This window comes from Grampus griseus (assembly GCF_964374135.1).
Source record: "Grampus griseus genome assembly, chromosome: 13".
Lineage (NCBI taxonomy): Eukaryota > Metazoa > Chordata > Mammalia > Artiodactyla > Delphinidae > Grampus > Grampus griseus.
The window spans coordinates 81,774,044-81,799,678 of record NC_139007.1 but is presented as its reverse complement, the minus strand read 5'-3'; the positions used below and the strand labels follow the sequence as shown (position 1 = coordinate 81,799,678).

General features: G+C 41.0%; 1 protein-coding gene and 1 pseudogene across 3 annotated transcripts in view; both read left to right on the top strand.

Annotated features, from left to right (window-relative positions):
• The window catches only part of PRKN (parkin RBR E3 ubiquitin protein ligase), a gene marked incomplete at its 3' end in the record, with an annotated part of 1,266,888 nt that overhangs the window by 1,159,905 nt on the left and 81,348 nt on the right, over positions 1 to 25,635 (top strand). The window lies entirely within an intron of this gene.
• On the top strand, positions 10,687 to 12,798 carry LOC309831651 (long-chain-fatty-acid--CoA ligase 1-like; annotated as a pseudogene). The gene has a single exon. The product of its transcript is annotated as a long-chain-fatty-acid--CoA ligase 1-like (transcript).

The window sequence follows — 25,635 nt, the reverse complement described above, 5'->3', positions numbered from 1 at the left end:
GGAGAGTTTTTAATCATAAATGGGTGTTGAATTTTTTCGAATGCTTTCTCTGCCTCTATTGAGATGATCAAGTTTTTCTCCTTCAGTTTGTTAATATGGTGTATCACGCTGATTGATTTGCGTATATTGAAGAATCCTTGCATTCCTGGGATAAACCCCACTTGATCATATTGTATGATCCTTTTAATGTGCTGTTGGATTCTGTTTGCTAGTATTTTGTTGAGGATTTTTGCATCTATGTTCATCGGTGATATTGGCCTGTAGTTTTCTTTCTTTGTGATATCTTTGTCTGGTTCTGTTATCAGAGTGATGGTGGCCTTGTAGAATGAGTTTTGGAGTGTTCCTCCCTCTGGTATATTTTGGAATAGTTTGAGAAGGATAGGTGTTAGCTCTTCTCTGAATGTTTAATAGGATTCGCCTGTGAAGCCATCTGGTCCTGGGCTTTTGTTTGTTGGAAGATTTTTTTTTTTTTTTTTTTTTTTTTTGCGGTACGCAGGACTCTCACTGTTGTGGCCTCTCCCTGTGTGGAGTACAGGCTCCAGACGCGCAGGCTCAGCGGCCATGGCTCACGGGCCCAGCCACTCCACGGCTTGCGGGATCCTCCCGGACCAGGGCACGAACCCGTGTCCCCTGCATCGGCAGGCAGACTCTCAACCACTGCGCCACCAGGGAAGCTCCCTGTTGGAAGATTTTTAATCACAGTTTCAATTTCAGTGCTTGTGATTGGTCTGTTCAAATTTTCTATTTCTTCCTGGTTCAGTCTCGGAAGGTTGTGCATTTCCACGAATTTGTCCATTTCTTCCAGGTTGTCCATTTTATTGGCATTTAGTTGCTTGTAGTAATCTCTCATGATCCTTTGTATTTCTTCAGGGTCAGTTGTTACTTCTCCTTTTTCATTTCTAATTCTATTGATTTGAGTCTTTTCCCTTTTTTTCTTGATAAGTCTGGCTAATGGTTTATCAATTTTGTTTATCTTCTCAAAGAACCAGGTTTTATTGATCTTTGCTATTGTTTCTTTCATTTCTTTTTCATTTATTTCTGATCTGATCTTTATGATTTCTTTCCTTCTGCTAACTTTGGGGATTTTTGTTCTTCTTTCTCTAATTGCTTTAGGTGTAAGGTTAGGTTGTTTATTCGAGATGCTTCCTGTTTCTTAAGGTAGGATTGTATTGCTATAAACTTCCCTCTTAGAACTGCTTTTGCTGCATCCCATAGATTTTGGGTCGTCGTGTTTTCATTGTCATTTGTTTCTAGATATTTTTTGATTTCCTGTTTGATTTCTTCAGTGATCTCTTGGGTGTTAAGTAGTTTGTTGTTTAGCCCCCATGTGTTTGTATTTCTTACAGAGTTTTTCCTGTAAATGATATCTAGTCTCATAGCATTGTGGTCAGAAAAGATACTTGATATGATTTCAGTTATCTTAAATTTACCAAGGCTTGATTTGTGACCCAAGATATGATCTTTCCTGGCGAATGGTCCATGAGCACTTGAGAAGAATGTGTATTCTGTTGTTTTTGGATGGAATGTCCTATAGATATCAATTAAGTCCATCTTGTTTAATGTATCATTTAAAGCTTGTGTTTCCTTATTTATTTTCATTTTGGATGATCTGTCCATTGGTGAAAGTGGGGTGTTAAAGTCCCCTACTCTGATTATGTTACTGTAGATTTCCCCTTTTATGGCTGTTAGTATTTGCCTTATGTATTGCGGTGCTCCCATGTTAGGTGCATAAATATTTACAATTGTTATATCTTCTTCTTGGATTGATCCCTTGATCATTATGTAGTGTCCTTCTTTGTCTCTTGTAATAGTCTTTGTTTTACAGTCTGTTTTGTCTGATATGAGAATTGCTACTCCAGCCTTCTTTTGTTTTCCATTTGCATGGAATATCTTTTTCCATCCCCTCACTTTCAGTCTGTATGTGTCCCTAGGTCTGAGGCTTCCATTTTTTTTGTTTGTTTCAGTTTGTTCATTTATTTTGGGGTTTGTTTTTTTGTTTTTGTTTTTGTTTTATCACCACAAGCGTGAGGTGTTATCTTACTGTGGTTTTAATTTACATTTCCCTAATAACTGGTGATGTTGAACATCTTTTCATGTGCCTGTTGGCCATCTGCATGTCTTCTTTGGAAAAAATGTCTATTCAGCTCTTCTGTCCATGTTTTAATCCAGTTGTTTGGTTTTGTTGTTGTTGAGTTGTATGAGTTCTATATTTATTTTGGATATTAGCCCCTTATGAGATGTACGATTTGCAAATATCTTCTCCAATTCAGTAGATTGTCTTTTTGTTTTGTTGAACGTTTCCTTTGCTGTGCAAAAGCTTTTCAGTTTGATGCAGTCCCATTTGTTTAATTTTGCTTTTATTTCCCTTCCCTGAGGGGACATATCTAGAAGATATTGCTAAGACCGACGTCAAAGAGCATACTCCCTGTGTTTTCTTCTAGCAGTTTTATGGTTTCAGGTCTTACATTCAAGTCTTTAATCCATTTTGAGTTGATTTTTGTGTATGGTGTGAGATAATGGTCTTTTTTTTTTTTTTTTGCATGTATCTGTCCAGTTTTCCAAACACCATTTATTGAAGACACTATCCTTTCTCCACTGTATGTTCTTTGCTCCTTTGTTTTAAATTCTTGTACTTATACGTGTGGGTTTATATCTCAGTTCTGTTCCATTGATCTGTATATCTGTTTTTCTGCCAATACCATGCTATTTTAATTACTGTGTTTTGTAATATAGTTTAAAATCAGGGAGTGTGATACCTCCAGCTTTGTTGTTTTTTCTCAGAATTGTTTTGGCTATTTGGGGTCTTTTGTGGTTCCATATAAATTTTAGAACTTTTTGTTCTATTTCCGTGAAAAATGTCCTTGGGATTTTGCTAAGGATTGCATTGAATCTGTACGTTGCTTTAGGCAATATGGACATTTTAACTATATGTTAATTCTAATCCCTGAGCACAGAATATCTTTCCATTTATTTATCTTCTTCAATTTCTTTCAACAATGTCTTATAGTTTTCAGTGTACAGGTCTTTCATCTCCTTGGTCAAATTTATTCCTAGGTTTTTAATTCTTTCTGTAGCTATTGTAAATGGGATTGTTTCCTTAATTTCTCCTTCTACGAGCTCACTGTTAGCATATAGAAATGCAACAGATTTTTGTATGTTGATTTTGTGCCATGCAACATGACTGAATTCGTTTATTATTTCTAATAGTTTTTTTTTTGGTGGAATGTTTAGGGTTTTCTATATATAAAATCATGTCATCCACAAATAGTGACAGTTTTACTTCTCCCTTTCCAGTTTGGATGTCTTGTATTTCTTTTTCTTGCCTAACTGCTCTGGCTAGGACTTCCAATACTACGCTGAATAAGAGTAGCAAGAGTGTACATCCTTGTCTTGTTCCTGGTTTTAGAGGAGTAGCTTTCAGCTTTTCACCACTGAGTATGATGTTAGCTCTGGGTTTGTCATATATGGTCTTTATTATATTAAGGTACATACCACCTAAACCCACTTTATTGAGAGTTTTTTTCATAAATGTGTGTTGAGTCTTGTCAAATGTCTTTTCTGCATCTATTGAGATGATCAGAGTGTTTTTATCTCTCATTTTATTAATGTGATGTATCACACTGATTTGCAGATGTTGAACCATTCTTGCATCCCTGGAATAAGTTCCACTTGATCATGGCGTATAATACTTTTAATGTGTTGTTGCTAATATTTTGTTGAGGATTTTTTTATCTATGTTCATAGGAAATATTGGCCTGTAATTTATTTTTTGTGTGTTGTCTTTATCTGGTTTTGGTATCAGGGTAGTGTTGGCCTTGTGAGTTAGAAAGTGTTCACTCCTCTTCAATTTTTTGGAAGAGTTTGAGGATACTTATTAAATCTTCTTTGAAAGTTTGGTAGAATTTGCTTGTAAAGCCATCTGGTCCTAGACTTTTGTTTTGGCGGGAAGTTTTGGATTATAGTTTCAATCTCTGTCCTAGTAATCAGTCTATTCATATTTTCTGTTCTTTGATGACTTAGTCTTGGAAGGTTGTATGGTTCTAAGAATTTGTCCATTTCTTCTAGGTTGTCCAGTTCATTGGTGTATTGCCATTTGTAATACTTTCTTATAATCCTTTGTATTTCTGTGGTATCCATTATCTGTCTTCTTTTCATTTCTGATTTTATTTATCAGAGTCGTCTCTCTTTTTTCTTAGTGAATGTGTCTAGCTAAAAGTTTGTCAATTTTGATTATCCTTTCAAAGAACCAGCTATGATTTTATTGATCTTTTCTATTGTCTTTTTCATCTATTTCCACTCTAATCTCCTTTCTACTTCTTTACTTACTTTGGGCTCCCTTTGTTTTTCTTTTTCTAGTTCCTTTAGGTATAAGGGTAAATTGTTTATTTGAGATTTTTTTTGTTTCTTGAGGAAGGCCTGTATTGCTATAAACTCCCCTCTTAGTACTGCTTTTCCTGCATCCCATAGATTTTGATATGTTAAATTTTCATTTTCATTTGTCTTCAGGTAATGTCTATTTCTCCTTTGGTTTCTTCATTGACCCAGTAGTTGTTCAGAAGAATGTTGTTTGGTTGCCACATATTTGTGATTTTTTCCAGATTTCTACTTGTAGTTGATTTCTAGCTTCATACCATTGTGATCAGAAAAGATGACTGATATGATTTCAGTCTTCTTAAATTTAGTGAGACTTGTTTTGTATCCCAACATATGGTCTAACTTTGAGAAGGTTTCATGTGCATTTGAGAAAAATATGTATTCTGCTGCCTTTGGTTAGAATGTTCTGTACAAATCTATCAACTCCATCTGATCTAAAGTTTTATTTAAAGCTACTCTTCCCTTGTTGACTTTCTATTTGGCTGATCCATCCACTGATGTAGTGGGGTGTTACAAGTCCCCTACTATTTTTGTGTTGCTGTCAATTTCTCCCTTTGTGTCTCTTAATAATTGTTTTATATATTTTGGTGCTCCTATGTTAGATGCATATATATTAATATTTGTTATGTCTTCTTGATGAATTGACCCCTTTATCATTATATCCTGTCCATCTTTGTCTCTTGTTATCTTTTATGGCTTGAAGTCTACTTTGTCTGATATGAGTATGGCTACACCGGCTTTCTTTTGGCTGCCATTTGCTTGGAGTATCATCTTCCGTCTCTTCACTTTGAGTCTATGTCTTTAGAGCTGAGGTGTGTCTGCTGGAGGAAGTATATACTTGGGTCTTGTTTTTTTTGTTTGTTTGTTTGTTTTTTTTTGCGGTACGCGGGCCTCTCACTGTTGTGGTCTCTCCCGTTGCGGAGCACAGGCTCCGGACGCGCAGGCTCAGCGGCCATGGCTCACGGGCCCAGCCGCTCCGCGGCATGTGGGATCTTCCCGGACCGGGGCACGAACCTGTGTCCCCTGCATCGGCAGGCGGACTCTCAACCACTGCGCCACCAGGGAAGCCCATGGGTCTTGTTTTTTAATGTAGCCAGCCATTCTGTGTCTTTTGACTGGTAAATTCAATCCAATCATTGAGGTGATTATTGGTAGATGAGGACTTAGTACTGCAGTTTTATCATTTGTTTTCTGGTTGCACTATAGCTCCATTGCTTCTCTTTCCTTGTTTTTATGTCTGTCATTTTGAGTTGGTGATTTTCTAAAATGTCTTCCTCCATTTCCTCTTTTTTTATGTTTTGTGTCTCTGTTCTAGATTTAGGTTTATGGTAACCATGAGCTTTGTATAAAACTTCTCATAGATAAAACAGTCCTTTTCTGCTAATAGCATCTTATCTTCATTTATCTATGTGGGTTCTGCTCTTTTCATCTTCCCCTTTTGTGTTTTAGTTATCTCAAATTGTTCTTTTTTATACTGTGAGTTTGTTACCAAACTGAAGTAGCTATAGTTATTTTCTTCTGCTTTTTTCCCCCATTAGCCTTTACGTGATAAAGAGTTGCAATTTTCTGACTCTGCGTGTCTATTTATCACCTTACTCAAAGTTTTGCATATTTTGCCTTTTTGTTTCTGCTAGAAGAGCTCCTTTCAACATTTCTTGTAAGACAGGTGTAGTGTTGATGAACTCCCTCAGCTTTGTTTGTCTGGGAAAGTCTTTATTTCTCCTTCATATAAGAATGATAACTCTGCTGGGTAGAGTATTCTTGGCTGACAGTTTGTAATCTTTCAGTGTTTTGAGAATGTCATTCCATTCTCTCCTGGCCTATAGCATTTCTGCTGAGAAATCTACCGATAGCCTACTGGGGGTTCCTTTGTAGGTTAACCTTCTTTTTATCCTGGCTGCCTTTAAAATTCTTTCTTTCTCACTGACTTTTGATAGTTTTAATATACTGTATTTTGGAGGTCTTTTGTGTTGAGGTAATTAGGTGTTTTCTTAGCTTCATGAACTTGTATATCCAGTTCCTTCCCCAGATTTGAGAAGTTCTCAGCTATTATTTCTTTAAATAACCTCTCTCCTCTCCTTTCACTCTCTTCTCCTTCTGGAATACCTGTTACCTTAATCTTCCCCTTCCCAGAAGAGTCAGATAACTCTCATAGAATTTTCTCATCTTTTTATATCTTATTTCTTCCCTCTTCTACTCGTATCATTTCTGTCTGTCTGTCTTCAAGCTCACTAATTCTCTCTTCCATCTTGTCTGATCTGTTTCCGGTGCTTTCTAATGTACTCTTCATCGTGTTTATTGCCTTCTGCAGCTCCAGAATTTCTGTTTAGTCGTTTTTAGAGTTTCAGTCTCTTTGGTGAGGTATTCCTTCTGTTCCTTAATTTTATTTCTGAGCTCATTTTACTGCCTTTCTGAGTTTTCTTGTAGCTTGTTGAGATTTTTTGTGACAGCTATTTTAAATTCTCTATCAGTTAGATTGAAATATTCTGTGGTTTTAAGTTTGGTTTCTAAAGCATTGTCATTTTCTCTTTGTTGCACAGTGTTACTATGGTTCTTCATGGTGCTTGATAAGCCAGCACATGTGAAGTAGGGGACACACCTTTCTACTCCATTGTAACTATTCAACAGGTCAGAAATTAGAGGCCTTTCTTTTGTCGTCCAGTAGGTGGCGACATATCACAAGTTTTTAGTTTCGCTTACCTGCGCTGCCTTTGGATATATTTGAAAGTCAGCATTTTCCACTCTTCACTGCCTCTGTCAGAGGTGTCACCCCTTACCCTCATTATTGCTTCTTGTGCCTCCAGGGTCATTGGTGCCTTGCAGCTGTTGGTGTCAATGGTACTGCTGCCTGGAGCACTGGGATGGTGGGCTTTTCCACCATGTACAGCATCCCCTGAGTTGCATCAGGAGCGGGCCAGCCAGGAGCACGCAGGCACCTCTGCCATGTCCAGGGTTGTAAGATTTGTGGGCTCCACTGCTACAGGTGGAACGAGCAGGGAGCCAGAGTTGTGGGTACCTCCATGGCTGGAGGGACGGGGGTCCCAGGCCCTACTGCTGCTTCTGCCTGGTTACCTGTGGCCGTGGGCACTGCTGTGACCAGGGGGCTGGCGTTGTGTGCATTCCCTCCTCCGCTGGCCAGGTTTTCTGGGGCCGTGGGCTCAGCTGCCGCAGCTGGAGGACCAGAATTGCGGGCACTGCCTCTGCTATTGCACCTGTACCACCTCTTGTCTGTGTTCCAGTCCATCCTCCTTTAGATGCACAGAAATGTGCAATCGTCTGGCACCCTGGTGTGCTGGGTAGAGGCACCTTTGTTGAGCTGTGGATGTTCTACAGATTAAAGGGGAGACACAAAGAGAGTAGCTCACTGCACCATGATGCTATGACCCCCCAGCTTTACGGTGTTTGCTGTTATAAGCAATGTCATGAGAAATATTCTCATGCATGAAGCTCTTTGTATTTACCTGCTTACTTTCTTAGAATACATTAGCAGAGGTGAAATTGTATTGCCGCCTATTAAAGATTATTCTAAACTTTTATTATATTTAATGACTGTATCTATAACATTGCATTAGTATGTCTGCATCAAGCTTATTTACTGCTTATTTGATAAAAATCATCCCGAAGTTTTTGGAGAGACCACTTACCAGCTGTTTTGGGAGTAACTGAAATACTTTCAAAAGTATTTTGTAAGTTAATTATTAGTATAATAATGCTCAATAGTAATTATTAATATTACTTATTTTATATTATAGCCTATCTATTTGTGTTATTTTATTAATAACAATAATCCTAAAATTATGCAACTGCCATATGTTAATTTCACGTTCCAGTGAACATGGTACTATAAGGAGAGGCATAATGTATGTTAATAAGCAGCATGTAATTGTGGAATTACAGGGTGAGAAGTGGTGGCAGGCACACATCTTATTTTGCCCAAAACAGGCTGGTGTTTATGCCTATTCTGGAGTCTCTGCTATTATGCTCCCTTTCATTCTCAGAATTGTACTGTTAAACAACAACTCATGTGGCCATCCTACTTGTGAGTAAATTAACCATGTCCCACACCTTCGAAAACATGTCCTTAATCTATCCATCAATACTGTCGTTTCTTTGTCTTCAGAAGAGCTAAGATAGAACACATTGTAATTTATCTTTGTTAATTAATTCAGTTTTCTGTGATACAGCTCAAGTACAATCAGTTACTCCTTTATGCCTTACACAGGTCTGTCAGTTTAAGGCTGCTTTTCATATCATTCTTTCTTGCCTTTAGAGGCTCGTCACCATCTTCTGCCTCTACATTTGATCCAGGCAGAAGGATGGCAGTGCATGCCCTTCCCTCCCAGATTGCACTGGAGAGCAAAGGAGGTGCATAAACGTTCTTCAGAGAACTTGAGCCATTATCAGGACAGTTCTCAGATTAGTGATGCTTATGCATTCTAATGACTCATATTAGAAAAATAAAAATGATTTTTTTTAAAGAATTCTATATAAAAGCAATTTATCCTTTCACATTTTCTATGATCATTCCCCAAGTCAAGTCAGATAAGGTAAATTTGTTCTACTCTGCTGCAGACAAATGAAAGGAAAACCATCTTCATAACCTTTATTCGTTAACCTTGGACTAAATAAAATCTCCAGCCATTTCTTCATCACCAATACAAGCTGCTATTAGCCTCCAAGAAGTGTCACTTAATGTTTTTAACATGTTTAAAAGCAAAATAATGTCTTTTTGAAATGCTTGGTAGGAAATTCCGCAAGAACAACGTTCTCTATAATTAACCACACTGGTGAGTTAAAGGTCTTTGGCTTTTCCTCAGAATACCTCACCACCCAACATCATCCAAGTCAATTAACAGACATAATGCTCGCTTCCTTGCCGGTCTTACTGCCTAATTAGAGCCGCATGTGTTGGTTTGCATCAAAGCCATTTCACCTCGGCTCACTCACCAGTTATTCTGTTAGCATTTCCTATAGGCTGGCTCTTGATTTCCATTCCTTTCCTTTTCATGCCAGATAACTTCTTCACAGAGGGAGTTAGACGGTGAAGCATGGTCTCATTTCATTGTAATTATGGAATGTCCCAGTTAGAGCCAAAGAGAGTGGAAATTTCACACTAATTCCAGCACATCTCCGGTGTTAGAAATTGATCACTGAGTGACTAAATTACAAGTGCCAGGGAAGCCATCAGTGGGAACTTCTGCCCCCCAGCAGCCTTGACATCCCTACAGCTGTCCTTTCCCCGGCAGCCGTTTTCGATGGCCTTTCTAACCACAGTCATCAACAGTGGGGAACCCTCAATAACATCTTATGCTTTTAGAAAATTTTTAACATGAGTTGGAAACATAAATATTTGGATTTTCTCAGGATAAAGCATTTTAAGTGTTTGGGTTGTATATTTGAGCTGGGGTCTCTTTGAAAACATATCCCAATGCTAGTTGTAAATTGTGACCTCACAAAGAAGACCTTAGAGGGGAAAATTACTAAATACAGCTAAATTCTTTAAATTATGAATTTCCAAAGATGTGTCAGAAGCAGCGACTTTTCTTTAGGATCTTCTTTTTTAATATAAAATATCAAACTCCTAGTAACGAAGTTCTTAGTTATTTTGTTCCATGGACCCCTTTGGCCCCTTTAAAGTTTGATAAAAACTTTAGACATTATCTTTGAACAATATTTTCTGAAGGCATAGGATTAAACACATAAAATTGAAAAGAAATCCAGTTATCAAAATAATAAAATTAAGTTTGTGATTTGGCATTTGTGCTTCTTTACCGATGCATTAAAATGACACTTCAATACATTTAAGTATAGGAAAGTTAAAAGTAAATCTTACTGCTTAGGCCTTTCTCACCTTCTGAGGTGGCCCACACTGTCTGTGGAATGCGTTTCTCTCTAAATAAATCCACTTCTTACCTATCACTTTGTCTCCCACTGAATTCTTTCTGCAACGAGACATCAAGAACCTGAGCTTCATTAAGTCCTGAAACCAGGTAATGCACCCAAGAAAGAGTCATCCACTGATTTTTTCCCCCTCATTCATCTCCCTTCATCCAAACTGAGGAAAAGAGACAGCCACCTGGCAAAGGTCTAGTCCAAGTTTCCTTTGAAATGTTCTGAAGCTCCTCTGGTTCCCCAGCATTCCTGTTAGAAGCTAAGCTGTCTCCTGCTAGAGAGGCGTTTGGAAGAAAGAAAGTAGAAAAGAGGTTTGAGACTGGATTCCTACTTCTCCACGAGTCACAAAATGGAATCCCCAGCCGTGGAGTCTGGAATTTTCATTTAATGAGAAGACTTGTGACGCCCTTCTAAGATATTGGCATAGGGCGCCACCAACCCAGGATGATGCAAGACCATGAGCTGTTCCAGTGCTTTCGGATGCCAGAGATGGTTGGCTGCCGGCAGTACGGGTGCACCCGTCCAACCAACACACTCATGGGCTTCGGTGCGTTCGTGGCGCTCACCACCTTCTGGTACGCCATGCAACTGCAGGCCCTGAAGCCTCCATGCCACCTGGCCGTGCAGTCGGTGGAGGTGGCAGGCAGTGACGGAGATCCGTGCTCCTGGACAGTGACAAGCCCTTGGTGTATTTCTACGATGACATCAGAATGTTATATGAAGGCTTCCAGAGGGGCATGCAGGTGTCAAATAACGGCCCTTGTTTAGGCTCTCTGAAACCAGACCAACCCTATGAATGGCTTTCATACAAACAGGTTGCAGAAATGTCAGAGTGTGTGGGCTCGGCACTGATCCACAAGGGCTTCAGGGTAGCCCCAGATCAGTTCATCAGCCTCTTTTCTCAGAACAGACCTAAGTGGGTGATCATTGAACAGGGATGCTTTACTTATTCGATGGTGATCGTTCCCCTCTACGATACCCTCGGAACTGAAGCAGTCACCTTCATCATCAACAAAGCTGAACTCTCTCTGGTTTTTGTGGGCAAGCCAGAGAAGGCCAGCCTCTTATTAGAAGCTGTAGAAAATAAATTAACAGCATGCCTTAAAACTATTGTTCTCATGGGCGCCTACGGCAGTGATGGGTCGGAACGAGGCAAGAAGTGCGGGGTGGAGATCATCGCATGAAGGCGATGGAGGACCTGGGAAGAGCCCACAGACGGAAGCCCAAGCCTCCAGCACCTGAAGATGTTGCAATAATTTGCTTCACAAGTGGAACTACAGGCAACCCCAAAGGAGCACTGATCACCCATCGAAATGCAGTCAGCGATCGTTCAGCATTTATGAAAAGGACAGAGTACATTCATTACTTCCTCAGATGATACTTTGATCTCTTTCTTGCCTCTCACCCACGTGTTTGAAAAAGTTGTAGAGTGTGTGATGCTGTGTCACGGAGCTAAAATAGGATTTTTCCAAGGAGATATCAGGTTGCTTACGGATGATCTCAAGGCATTTCCACCCACCATCTTCCCTGTGGTCCCCAGACTGCTGAACTGGATGTTTGACTGCCTTTTTCCTCAGGCAAACAGCATGCTGAAGCGATGGCTGTTGGACTTTGCCTCCAAGAGGAAAGAAGCCAAGTTTCGCGGTGGCATCATTAGAAACAACGGCCTGTGGGATAAGTTGACCATCCATAAAATAAGAGTCGAGCCTGGGAGGAAAAGGGAGGCTGATGATCACAGGAGCGGCGCCCGTGTCCGCCACGTGCTGACCTTCCTGAGAGCCTCGCTGGGCTGCCAGTTCTACGAAGGCTACGGACAGACTGAGTGCACCGCCGGGTGCTGCCTGACTGTGCCTGGGGACTGGACCACAGGCCATGTGGTGCCCCAATGCCTTGCAACATTGTAAAGCTTGTCGATGTGGAAGAAATGAATTACATGGCTGCCAAGGGCGCAGGCAAGGTGTGTGCGCAAGGGGCTAATGTATTTCAAGACTACTTAAAGGACCCAGAAAACACAGCAGAAGCTCTGGATAAAGATGGCTGGTTGCACACAGGGGACATTGGAAAGTGGTTATCAAATGGCACCTTGAAGATCATCAACAGGAAAAAGCACATCTTTAAAGTGGCACAAGGCGAGTACATAGCTCTGGAGAAAAGAGAAAACATCTACCAGTGAAGTGAACCTGTCGCTCAGGTGTTTGTCCGTGGAGAGAACTTGCAGGCATTCCTCATAGTAATTGTGGTACCAGACACTGAGATGCGAGGCCCCTGGGCCCAGAAGAGAGGCTTTGAAGGCTCCTTTGAAGAAATGTGCAGAAACAAGGATGTCAAAAAAGCTATTCTAGAAGACATGGTGAGACTTGGGAAGGGTTCTGGCCTAAAACCATTTGAACAGGTCCTTTGACCTGTCTCCACCCTGAATTATTCTCTGTCAACAACTGCCTTCTGACCCCAACAATGAAGGCTAAAAGGCCAGAGCTTTGGAATTATTTCAGGTCACAGATCCTTGAACTTTGTTCCACCATCAAAATCTAATGCAAGGAAGGAAGCTGGGAAGAGGCCACACGCCTCCGCGGTCTTCTCCTGCCCGTGGCCTCAGTGGGTAGTTTTGACAACAGCAAGTAGAGAAGGAGCGTCTTTGTCTGCCTCGTGCGTTCAGATTCTCGTCACAGGAAGCTTAGAGGGAATGGAACACTGCCTCATGGTCATGTCGCATTGCAGACCGTGTTCACGGTGATACACAATTTCCAAAATGAGCCTTAAAAAAATTGTAAAGGGGAAACTATAAATGTGCTAAGTTATTTACGACTTCCTCAGTTTAAAAGGAGGGCGAAAACTTGTCTCTCTGTTTTGCTAACCAAGTGGTTAGGACTTTGCTATTTCTGAGATGTCTGCTACTTGCTGCAAATTCTGCAGGTGTCTGCTGCTCCGAGGAGTACCGTGCACTGGAGGGAACCGTCCCTTATAAACAAGAACTGCCCCAGCTGCAGGAGGTCACAAGTGGACCAGAGGTTTTTTTTTTTTTGATCCCTGCCACCTTCCCTTCCCCATCTCACACCACCCTTCTGATTAACCCCTGTTATTCCTGTCGGAGCAGAAGGTTCTCAGTGAAGTGGAGGACAGACCTAGCTCAGAACAACGCAGGTAAAGATGGATGGCTGCTCGCCACTGCGGGTGGATTCTGGTGCCCACAGAGCAGTATATTCTCTGACCCTCTTCTCCAGACCTGATTCCCTCCCTCCATCCCTTCCCAGGGGTTATTTAAAAATCTGTCTTAGACTCTGCAGTGAAGACAAGCATTTCAACAAGGAAACAATTACCTGGATCAACCATGTTCAACTGTGACACCTGAATAACTGTACACTTTACCTTCACTGAACCCGTCGCTCTGTCTGTGATGGTTTTGGAGGGTTTTTTTTTAACATCTTTATTGGAGTATAATTGTTTTACAGGGTTGTGCTAGTTTCTGCTGTATAACAAAGTGAATCAGCTATATGTGTATATATATCCCCATATCCCCTCCCTCCTGCGTCTCCCTCCCACCCTCTCCCTCCCAACCCTACAGGTGGTCGTAAAGCACCGAGCTGATCTACCTGTGCCATGCAGCTGCTTCCCACTAGCCATCTATTTTACATTTGGTAGTGTATATATGTCAATGCTCGCCCACCTCGTCCGAGCCCACCCTTCCCCCTCCCCATGTCCCCAAGACCTCTCTCCACATCTGTGACTTTATTCCTGTCCTGCCTCTAGGTTCATTAGAACCTTTTTTTTCTTTTAGATTCCATATATATGTGTTAGCATACATATGTGTTTCACTTTCTGACTTCACTCTGTATGACAGACTCTAGGTCCATCCACCTCACTAAAAATAACTCAATTTCATTTCTTTTTATGGCTGAGTAATATTCCGTTGTATATATGTACCACATCTTCTTTATCCATTCATCTGTCGATGGACACTTAGGTTGCTTCTGTGTCCTGGCTATTGTAATTAGAGCTGCAATGAACATTGTGATACATGACTCTTTTTGAATTATGGTTTTCTCAGGGTATATGCCCAGTAGTGGGATTGCTGGGTCGTATGGTACTTCTATTTTTAGGCTTTTAAGGAACGTCCATACTGTTCTCCACAGTGGCTTTATCAATTTACATTCCCACCAAAAGTGTAAGAGGGTTCCCTTTTCTCCACACCCTCTCCAGCATTTGCTCTTTGTATATTTTTTGATGATGGCCATTCTGACCGGTATGAGGAGATACCTCATTCTAGCTTTGATTTGCAGTTCTTTAATGATTAATGATGTTGAGCATCCTTTCATGTGTTTGTTGGCAATCTGTATATCTTCTTTGGAGAAATGTCTGTTTAGGTCTTCTGCCCATTTTTGGATTGAGCTGTTTGTTTTTTGATACTGAGCTGCATGAGCTGCTTGTAAATTTTGGAGATTAATCCTTTGTCAGTTGCTTCATTTGAAAATACTTTCTCCCATTCTGAGGGTTGTCTTTTCTTTTTTATGGTTTCCTTTGCTTTGCGAAAGCTTTTAAGTTTCATTAGGTCCCATTTGTTTATTTTTGTTTTTATTTCCATTTCTCTAGGAGGTGGGTCAAAAAGGATCTTGCTGTGATTTATGTCGTAGAGTGTTCAGCCTATGTTTTCCTCTAAGAGTTTTATAGTGTCTGGCCTTAAATTTAGGTCTTTAATCCATTTTGAGTTAATTTTTGTGTATGGTGTTAGGAATTGTTCTAATTTCATTCTTTTACATGTAGCTGACCAGTTTTCCCAGCACCACTTATTGAAGAGACTGTCTTTTCTCCATTGTGTACTCTTGCCTCCTTTATCAAAGATAAGGTGACCATATGTATGTGGGTTTATCTCTGGGCTTTCTATCCTATGCCATTAATCTATATATCTGTTTCTGTGCCAGTACCGTGCTGTCTTGATTACAGTAGCTTTGTAGTATAGTCTGAAGTCCAGGAGCCTGATTCCTCCAGCTCCGTTTTTCTTTCTCAAGATTGCTTTTGCTATTCGGGGTCTTTTGTGTTTCCATACAAATTGTGAAATTTTTCGTTCTAGTTCTGTGAAAAATGCCAGTGGTAGTTTGCTAGGGATTGCATTGTTTCCGTAGATTGATTTGGGTAGTATAGTCATTTTCACAATCTTCATTCTTCTAATCCAAGAACATGGTATATCTCTCCATCTGTTTGTATCCTCTTTAATTTCTTTCATCAGTGCCATAGTTTTCTGCATACAGGTCTTTTGTCTCCTTACGTAGGTTTATTCCTAGGCATTTTATTCTTTTTGCTGCAATGGTAAATGGGAGTGTTTTCTTAATTTCTCTTCCAGATTTTTCGTCATTAGTGTATAGGAATGCAAGAGATTTCTGTGTGTTAATTTTGTATCCTACTACTCTACCAAATTCATTGATTAGGCTCTAGTAGTTTTCTGATAGCATCTTTAGCATTCTCTATGTATAGTATCATGTCATCTGCAAACAGTGACAGTTTTACTTCTTCTTTTCTGATTTGGATTCCTTTTATTTCTTTTTCTTCTCTGATTGCTGTGGCTAAAACTTCCAAAACTATGCTGAATAATAGTGGTGAGAGTGGGCAACCTTGTCTTGTTCCTGATCTTAGACAAAATGGTTTCAATTTTCCACCATTGAGAATGATGTTGGCTGTGGATTTGTCATATATGGCCTTTATTATGTTCAGGTAGTTTCCCTCTATGCCTACTTTCTGGAGGGTTTTTATCATAAATGGGTGTTGAATTTTGTCAAAAGCTTTTTCTGCATCTATTGAGATTATCATATGGTTTTTATCTTTCAGTTTTTTAATATGGTGTATCACATTGATTGATTTGCGTATATTGAAGAATCCTTGCATTCCTGGGATAAACCCCACTTGATCATGATGTATGATCCTTTTAATGTGCTGTTGGATTCTGTTTGCTAGTATTTTGTTGAGGATTTTTGCATCTATGTTCATCAGAGATACTGACCTGTAGTTTTCTTTTTCTGTGACATCTTTGTCTGGTTTTGGTATCATGGTGATGGTGGCCTCATGGAATGAGCTTGGGAGTGTTCCTCCCTCTGCTATATTTTGGAAGAGTTTGAGAAGGATAGGTGTTAGCTCTTCTCTAAATGTTTGATAGAACTTGCCTGTGAAGCCATCTGGTCCTGGGCTTTTGTTTGTTGGAAGATTTTTAACCACAGTTTCAATTTCAGTGCTTGTGATTGGTCTGTTTATATTTTCTATTTCTTCCTGGTTCAGTCTCGGAAGGTTGTGATTTTCTAAGAATTTGTCCATTTCTTCCAGGTTGTCCAATTTATTGGCATATAGCTGCTTGTACTAATCTCTCATGGTCCTTTGTATTTCTGCCGTGTCAGTTGTTACTTCTTTTTCATTGCTAATTCTGTTGATTTGAGTCTTCTCCCTTTTTTTCTTTTTGAATCTGGCTAATGGTTTATCAATTTTGTTTATCTTCTCAAAGAACCAGCTTTTAGTTTTATTGATCTTTGCTATTGTTCCTTTCATTCCTTTTTCTTTTATTTCTGATCTGATCTTTATAATTTCTTTCCTTCTGCTAACTTTAGGGGGTTTTTTGTTCTTTCTCTAATTGCTTTAGGTGTAAGGTTAGGTTGTTTATTGAGATGATTCTTGTTTCTTGAGGTAGGACTGTATTGCTATAAACTTCCCTTAGAACTGCTTTTGCTGCATCCTATGGGTTTTGGGTTGTCGTGTTTTCATTGTCATTTGTTTCTAGGTATTTTTTTGATTTCCTCTTTGATTTCTTCAGTGATCTCTTGGTTATTTAGTAGTGTATTGTTTAGCCTCCATGTGTTTGAATTTTTCGATGCCTAACTGTACCTAGGCATCTTTTTAATTTGTGTAATATTTAGATAAGTACTTATCTCTATGCCTTTCCTGGTACTTCTGTTGTCACATACCCTATACACGACTTCTAACATCTGTGTATCCCCTTGTTTATATCAAGTGCTCCACCTAACAAGCAGACAAACTGAGCAAACGAATTCTGAGGGGCTTCCCTGGTGGCGCAGTGGTTGAGAGTCCGCCTGCCGATGCACGGGACATGGGTTCGTGCCCCGGTCCGGGAAGATCCCACATGCCGCGGAGTGGAGGGGCCCGTGAGCCATGGCCGCTGGGCCTGCGCGTCCGGAGCCTGTGCTCTGCAGCAGGAGAGGCCACAACAGTGAGAGGCCCGCGTACCGCAAAAAAAAAAAAAAAGAATTCTGAAGCAAGAGAAGATATTATCTGCCTCAGGCTACAGTCTATGGGTACAAGAGATATTAAGCTGGTTTGGAACAAAAATCATTGATTATTTCAAGAATGCCAACTTTGGGATGCAAAACATATTCTACGTGTTTTATTGCTACCATTCTCTAGAGCATCAGAGTAATATTTGCCAGCTACAGAATGTTTTAGCAGCAATTCTCAACTAATTCAGCTTATTTTTCAGCAAGTCAGCCTTTACTAATGACATATTAAATTTTGATTCTCTTTTTATATGATTACCCTGGGGAGACATTCAAAGTAGACCTTTTAATAAGAGTTAGCTCTACTGCCGATAGAACATCATGGTGTCATTTCACTTGAGAGGATATTTTTCCAGAAAGACACACCTTAATGGCTGGTCAAACATACTAACCACTTTATCTTTACTTTGGGCCATAGAACTAATTTAGATAGTCATTAGCTTCTAGGTAATGGAAGAGCATGTGCTACAATATTAACTGAATACCAAATCAGGCCCTGACATACCTCCCCCTGTGGTTATCTCTGCAGAAAAACACCAGCTTACAAACCAGAGAGAGCTGGAAATTGGATCTTTACCAGACATTGTGATTAGAATTCAAAGAATGCTGTAGAGGTAAATGGTGAAATATAAATAACTTCAGGCCCACTTTTGATCTGATCCCTCTAGATAGACTAGCCTTCGATTATACTACAGATGCAACTATCGTGCAAAGATGAAGAAAATGGTTAGGTCCTTACAGTAGGTGTACCTACCTCACTGCAGCCTTGATGCTGGTGGCAGCTCTTCCTACCCCAGCCTCCATGGTACCCTTCTCATTTACCTGTCCTTTGCCCCCTTTCAATCGCATCTTCACAGACTACCTCCCAAACCCGTCTACTACCCTCCCTTAAACTTCTGGTGTTTGCGAGGGGACCATCTCTGGTCCTTCCCTCTTCTGAGATGAAGTCCTCCTTCGGACCGTCTCATTTATTTCTTTGATTCTGAGCCCTGTCTATGGTTGATGTGCCCCAAGTCTGTCTCTAGAGAGACCAGTCTCTGGAGCCTTTACATTGCCTGCTGGGTACCTCCTCTTGGAATTCTCATAAGCACGTCAAATGCAAAATATCCATATTTGAACTCATTTTTCCACCTCTTCCGTCACCCACATGCAAACCTGCTCTCCCTCCTCTTATCTCAGTTCTCTGCAGTGAGGGGCACGTGTGATGACCCATAGGCATATTCCAGACTCTTCTCCCCAGTCGCTGATTGATTCCAGCCAGTAAGTGTTCCTTATCTCCATCCCCTTGCCCGTTAACTCAGGATCCCCCTATCCTTTGCCTGAACTCCTGTAACAACCTACTCTCTTCCTCCCACAGTGTGTTCCTCACTCTTCAACCCTTTATATCACTACCATACACATATGATCACAACACGTGCCATGCAGTGGTTCCTGATAGGCTAAACATCTAAGCCCCTGGGCATGGTCTAGTCTGTTTTCTGGGCCCTCTCCCCTCTGGTGGCCCCATCTCCCACCCCTTCTCCCCTTTACCCTTCCTCTCATCTTCTGCAATACCTTGTACTTAACTCACATTGGACCATTTCCAGCTCTGGATCTCACCGTGTTCTCTCAGACTCCCAGACCTCGGCATAGACTGCTCCTTCCTCTGAGCCACTGGTCAGCAAAACTCTTTCTCCTTCTCTGAGGACAAATTTGACCTTCGGTTCTGCTCCTGGGAGACCTGACGAAGACGGAATGTTTATTGAGTTAATAGTCAGCAAGTGCCGTAAATGACTCCTGGTTGGCACATTGCATCGTGACAGCTTGAAACTGTGAATGAGCCATAAATGCCCAGGGGAGAAGCCATAGGCTGTGGACTTCCCTGGAAGTCATGCTCTTTGAGGTAGACGTTTCACATTCTGTAGCTTGAAGTTATGTCCATGGAACTCTTACCAACACACTTGGGACTTAGAGCTTCTATCCAGGTTCTTGACCTCACTCACCATCCTGATCCTGTTCCCCAAACCTGAGGGGTCACTGGGGTTCGAAGAAATGTTCTCTGACGCTCCCTGCTAGCATGCTGTTTCCTGTCCTATATCCTTCTAAGTGAATCCAGTGCCAGGTGTAGCCTATTATAACCTTGTGAATCTAAACATCTCGTCGGGCCTGTGACCACCCGAGGGAGGGGGAGATTGCACCACCTTTTCCCATTATTCTCAAATAATGGGTAACTCATTCTTCAAAATCTTGGTCGGAGTCCCTCTCGCCTATAAACACACAGTGCCCATAAAGCCCTCCTCACCCGGACGTAAGTAATTCTTTCATTGCAACCCCTGTAATTTCATAAAATAGCACAGATCACAGTTTTATCATAAACTTCAGTTATATTACCTTCAAATCCGTCTTCCAATGTGAGTGGAAAATTTCTTGAGGACAGAATCGATTGTTGCTCGTACTCGCTCCTGCCGTTCCTGCTGTGCCTGCTACACCTGACGGGCACACAGTAAAAGCTGGAAGACTGGGTGGGTGAATGGTTGAATTGAGGAAAGAGGGGTATGTGATTTGGTGGATAAATGTGTCCCTCACAAGAAGTCAATGGCCATTCTCCTGTCTAAACAGAATAGTGTCAGTAGCACTGAGAAACCTGCTTTCAGTGTAATTATTTCTGCTGACCCAATTCTGCACCTGAAACCTCCCATTAGGGGGTAAGTCACTGAAAGCCCTTGTTCAGCTAGCTGCAAAGGGGAAGGAGGCAAAGATAAAACTAACCATAACCATTGTAATTGTAGACAAAGGTGCCACATTCGCTGGTTTCCTAGAACCCTGAAGAAATCTACCTATTATAAGTAGAAAGTTCCAAACAGAAGTGAGAAAATTGGAGAAAAAATCTTCTTTGTGAGGGAGTTCCAGGACAGGCAAGCATGGAACTCTGAGAGGCCGGGATCAAGCCGTCCCTGTGCCCTGCAGGCCGGAAGTTCCAGGCATTTCTATAAACAGATCAGGTGTTCAGGAAATTCCTTCCTAGTCACAACTTCACTTAGAACCAGCACCCTGGCCTCCACCAGTAAGAACTGTCGGCTATGTTTGTAGTCAGACCCCTCATTTATTCCAACAAGGGCATAGTTTGGATCTTCTCCAAAAAAACAAACAACAAAAAATTAAAACCAAACACTATATGCTAGAATTAATAGTCACCTCAAGTACATTTCTGAGAATGTTCTCGTGATTGGGAGAGAGAATTTGGCATTTCCTGTAATTTGGAGACTGGCAGGAAGAGAACTTCACAGACACAGCTACTGTCATTGGGGTTCCAGTGTCATTAACCGAGGCAGAAATCTTAACTGTGGTGCACCAGCCACCCGGGGAGGGAGCAGACGCCTCACATCTGGAAGTAGCCTCCCTTGGTCCCAGGCCCCTACCAGGGCCCAGCCTTGCAGGCGACACTATCTGAGCGAGGGAGGTGCTTGCCAGCTCTAGAAGGCTCAGCCCCCTCGCTCCTGGGCCTGTCGGTGGTGGTTCTTGTTTTCAGCCCTGACCCTGCTTCAGATGGATGCAGGGGGTTGAGCTTATCCAAATAATGATCTTTACTGTAGCTTTAAAAAGACACCACAGCGGCTTTTGGTGATTGTAAGCACTTCACTCCAAATGTGTAAAGCACATTTAGATCTAAGCACTAACCCTGTGTGACCCTGTGGGTCATACTAACCCTGGGTTCCATCCTTTCCCCCCAATTTATGAATTTCTGGCAGCCTTTCTCCTTTGACGAGCTTTCCTGCACACTGTCTACCGCACTACAGACAGTGCAGAGCCCGGCAGACGTGGAGTTACTGTCATGGTGAACACGAAGCTAATAACTTTAGTGCCCGTGGGTCTGTGGAAGAAGAAAACAAACGTATATTTTCAGCATAACCTTTGTGCTTAGTCGTGGGAATGTTTTTGTGCCTTGGAAATGCTCCTTTGCTATTAAATCAAGAGTAATCCTACTTCATTTCAATAGAGGAGGGAAATGATTGATGTTTTCACATTACTGAGCATTGGTCTAAACACTGGCTCTGCAGTAAACAGCGTGCAGACATTTTAGGAGACAGGGAGCCAGTAGGAGGTGGACAGACCACCGCCTCCTTCTCAGCTGGGGTCCTGGCACGGGGATAACGCGCTCCCAGGTTCGCATCCGCTGTGCTGATGACTGATCACTTCGGGCACACCAGCCGCCCGATGAAAGTACTTGACAATTCCTTCTACTTAATAATTAAAATTTCGATCATATTCTCCAATAATGACCATGATTAAAGAATGACAACACGTTTTTAAAATCTGTAAGTGGCGTAAGAGACACCCAACCTTCTTCAGATAGAAAAACAGCTGCCCTGAGATTTATTTCTGTTCTGTCCCCAAAGCTTTCCTTAAAGGGGTCTGCCCTATTTAAGCAAAGGACATCTGAATGTCTGAAAGCTAAGTTTCTCTCTTTCTTCTTCTCAGCATTCTTATAACAGACGGTGGGATTCTATTTTCCTCTCCGGAGTTTCGAGCATCCCTAGTAATTCAGAAGGTAGTCATTTTCTCCATGATATTCAGCATGTGTCACACAATAGCCTGCAACCTTTGAGATACCAAATCGCTTTTTTTGCAGGTCTTTTGATTATTATCATTCTCTTTCCAAATAGCTACAAAGGAAGGACAAAAGAAGACTGTCTTTTTAAAAAAAAACACCTTTGTATGAGGTTGTCTACAAAGTGTTAGCTCCCTCATCATGCAGGTTTAAATAGTATGATAAAGCACATATGGAGTTGGTGGTTTTCAATCTCTGTATTTTCAGAACCAATCTCTCCTCTAGAAACAATTTGTACCTAGCAGTAGATTTTTATATTCCTTGATTGTGCCCTCTGCCCTTTGGGGGGCTTTATGTAATTCATCTTCAGCCCTTAGATTACAGAGCATTCGTTAATTCATCCATCCATCCATCAATCCATACCTACATTTGGCAATCATTATAGCACCATTGTTCTGGACACTCTGTGTAGATATAAACATGAATCTTGAATCATTTGTGTGAAACCCATGTACCCTTTAAGAATACAGTTGTGTCATCAAAGGGCCATTGGAAGTGGTGAATCCCATTTGAATACTAACATTGTTGATTCCTTTGACATTTTTGGTAGAAATTATTAGAGCTCTGTGTTCAGCGGAGATGCCTTGAGAATTGGTGTTAATAAAGGGTCACACACGTGCACCCCACATCCTTTGCTCTTTGACCGCCTTACGAGGCAGGTCTAGGTCGGTGTACTCAAACCCAAATGTTTTTTTCTTTCTGGGAGGTATAATGTCTTGCCTTTGACCCTGTTCCCATTCAGGCAGGATTAAAGCTGATGAAGTGGGAGAACGGAGGAGCCCTTCACTTCCCCTAGAGGTCAATGTTTTCCTTAGAAAATGTTTTCTGAAATATTAATGTTGAAAGAAACTAGGAACACACATTGGCAAACTAGAAAAACGTTCAGTGTTTGTGTCTCTGTTGTACGTTGCTATGTATTAAATTCCATGTGTTCATCTGTTTCTCTTCACCTAATATTTCTAGAGCTTCTGTAAGGGGCCTGATGTGACTCAGCAGAACTGTGCCTACGCACGTGGGCCTCTCTAAGCAGGACAAGTAGGAATTTTTCAGTCGAAACTTGTCTCCTCATTAGGTGGCAGTTACTGGGCAGATGTAAAGAGCAAGTCATTCATTCAACAAATAATCGAGTGTCCGCTATGTGCTGGGCATCACGCTAGGCGCTTAGAACATGTAGGACTGAACCAAACTGACAAAGGCCACGCTCTCAAGAAGTCAGAATTAGCGTTGTGGACACTAAATGAACACTTTTATTATACATCACAGCAAAGAAGGGTAACACACTTTTAGTTCTTCACTTCGATAAATAGAAAATAAGAGATTAATCTTTCTCTCCAAAGTCGAACTCAACGACCAATTGCTAAGTTAATGAATTTTCATTGCTAATATTACGTGTTGCAGCTACTAGTGTTCCCAGAAAAGGTAATCCTGAAGTTTGCTCTTTGGGACTTGGGAGAAAGAAGAAAAGGAAGGAAGGAAGGAGGGAGGGAGGGAGGGAAGAAAATAAAGGAAAAAGGAAACCACTGTGTTTTAGTCAGGGTTCTCCAGAGTTCTCTTTATTTTAAGGGATTCGCCTACATGGCTGTGGGAACCACAAGTCTGAATTCTGTAGAGCAGGCCAGCAGGATGGAAACTTGGCATGAGCCAGTGTTACAGCCTTAAGGCAGACTTTCTTCTTCCCAGGAAACTTCAATTAATGTCTTTCAACTGGATGTGGTTCGGCCATATTATACCCATATTATTGAGAGAATGCCCTTTACTTAAAGTCAACTGATTGTAGCTCTTAACCCCATCTATAAAATAGCTGCAGAGCAACACCTACAGTAGTGTTTGATTAAATAACTAGTACTCTAGCACACACGTACATGCATGCACACACACACACAGTTTATGAGAATTTCTATAGCATAATGGTTAAGAGTAAGGAATCACTCACAGACACACACACACACACACACACACACACACACACACACACAGCGTATGAGAATTTCTATAGTAAAATGGTTAAGAGTAAGAAAGAAGTGGAGCCAGGATTTTAAGCCCAGACAGACTGACCCCAGAGCTCTCACTCTTAACCAGGACTCAGTACTAGTTGCTAGTTCACAGTTCAAGCCCTCACTGACCGTAAGGAATTGACAATTCTATTTTTTTTAACACTCATCAAATGAATGAACTTAGAATTTGTTACTGAATTATCAAAGTCATGAGCAATATCAAAATTTAATTAGACACTTTTTAATATCTGAAAAATGTTCATGGTCCCATAAAAAATATGACAGATACACGATTTTATTAAGTCTAAAGATCTTGAGATAGAAATATATTTACATCTTAAGAACACAATAGTGCAAAATTTTGTCAAGTGATTTAGCCAACTGGGTGGAAACATTATATATAATATATAGCATATGTGTGTGTGTGTGTGTGTGTGTGTGTGTGTGTGTGTGTGTGTATCTTGGATCTAAGGTCAAGAACTCCATGACCACCTCCTTTGAGTTGGAATCCTCACCATGACAACTATAAATAGGATTCAGTTGGTCCCACATGGGTCGCCACGAAGAATCTAGTCAATGCTCCAGCTAACATTTCTGTTTACAATGCAACCTCAAGCAAGCTGGCTATCCCCAAAATTATATGGGAGCATAACCTAAAATAACTGTGTGGGATGATGCAATCGTTTCCTTAGCAGCTAGATATTTTTCACCTTTGGAAAGATTTAGAATTAAGTAGAGAAATGCTTAAGAGAATCAAAACCGTAGAACTAATACTTTATGTTAACGAACCTATATGTATTTGGAACTTCACAAAATTGTAATATTTAAAGGAATATGGTTAATTGAGATCAGCTTTGTGACTTAGGTTCAAACACCTAACTAAGTAATTGATCTAGACTTGGGATAGCAAGTTGAACCCATAGTTTGTAAATAGTACTGAAACTTTGAAGAAAATGTAAAGTTCACTATGTTTATGATTTCGATTGATTCATGAGTTAAGTCCTCAGAAAAAAGTTTAATTTTTAAATAAGACACTGGAAGTACTTCAGAATGTGTGAAACTTACCAAATGCATTTCAAGGTATTTGAAGGCGGCACCATTGTTCTCCAAGATGAAGAGAATTATTTTGAGGGCTCCATGTGAACTGTCCAAGAGACCCGTCAGAACCAGAGCAGTCCCCGCACTCTCCAAACCTTGCCCATGAGCCACCTGGTGTCACTGGGTCTTCAGCTCCCTGCCCACCTCAGCTTGTACACGGCCCACCACTTCCCCTCCTACATTTATCATTTGTCCGTTGTACATGACCAGTGTTAACTGCCTCCTCCTCTTGGAATTATCTTACTTATATTCCTGAGACCAGGATTCTGGCCAGAATATCTTCTATGTCCTGCCACAGCATAGATCACTGGCCATTTAATGATGAGTGGTCCAGCAGCCTCAGGGCAGTGTGGGTAACAGGTTCCCTGTGAGCGACCACGAGCAGGTGGCATCCGGAGGCTGTCTTGCCTTCAAGACGAGTGAT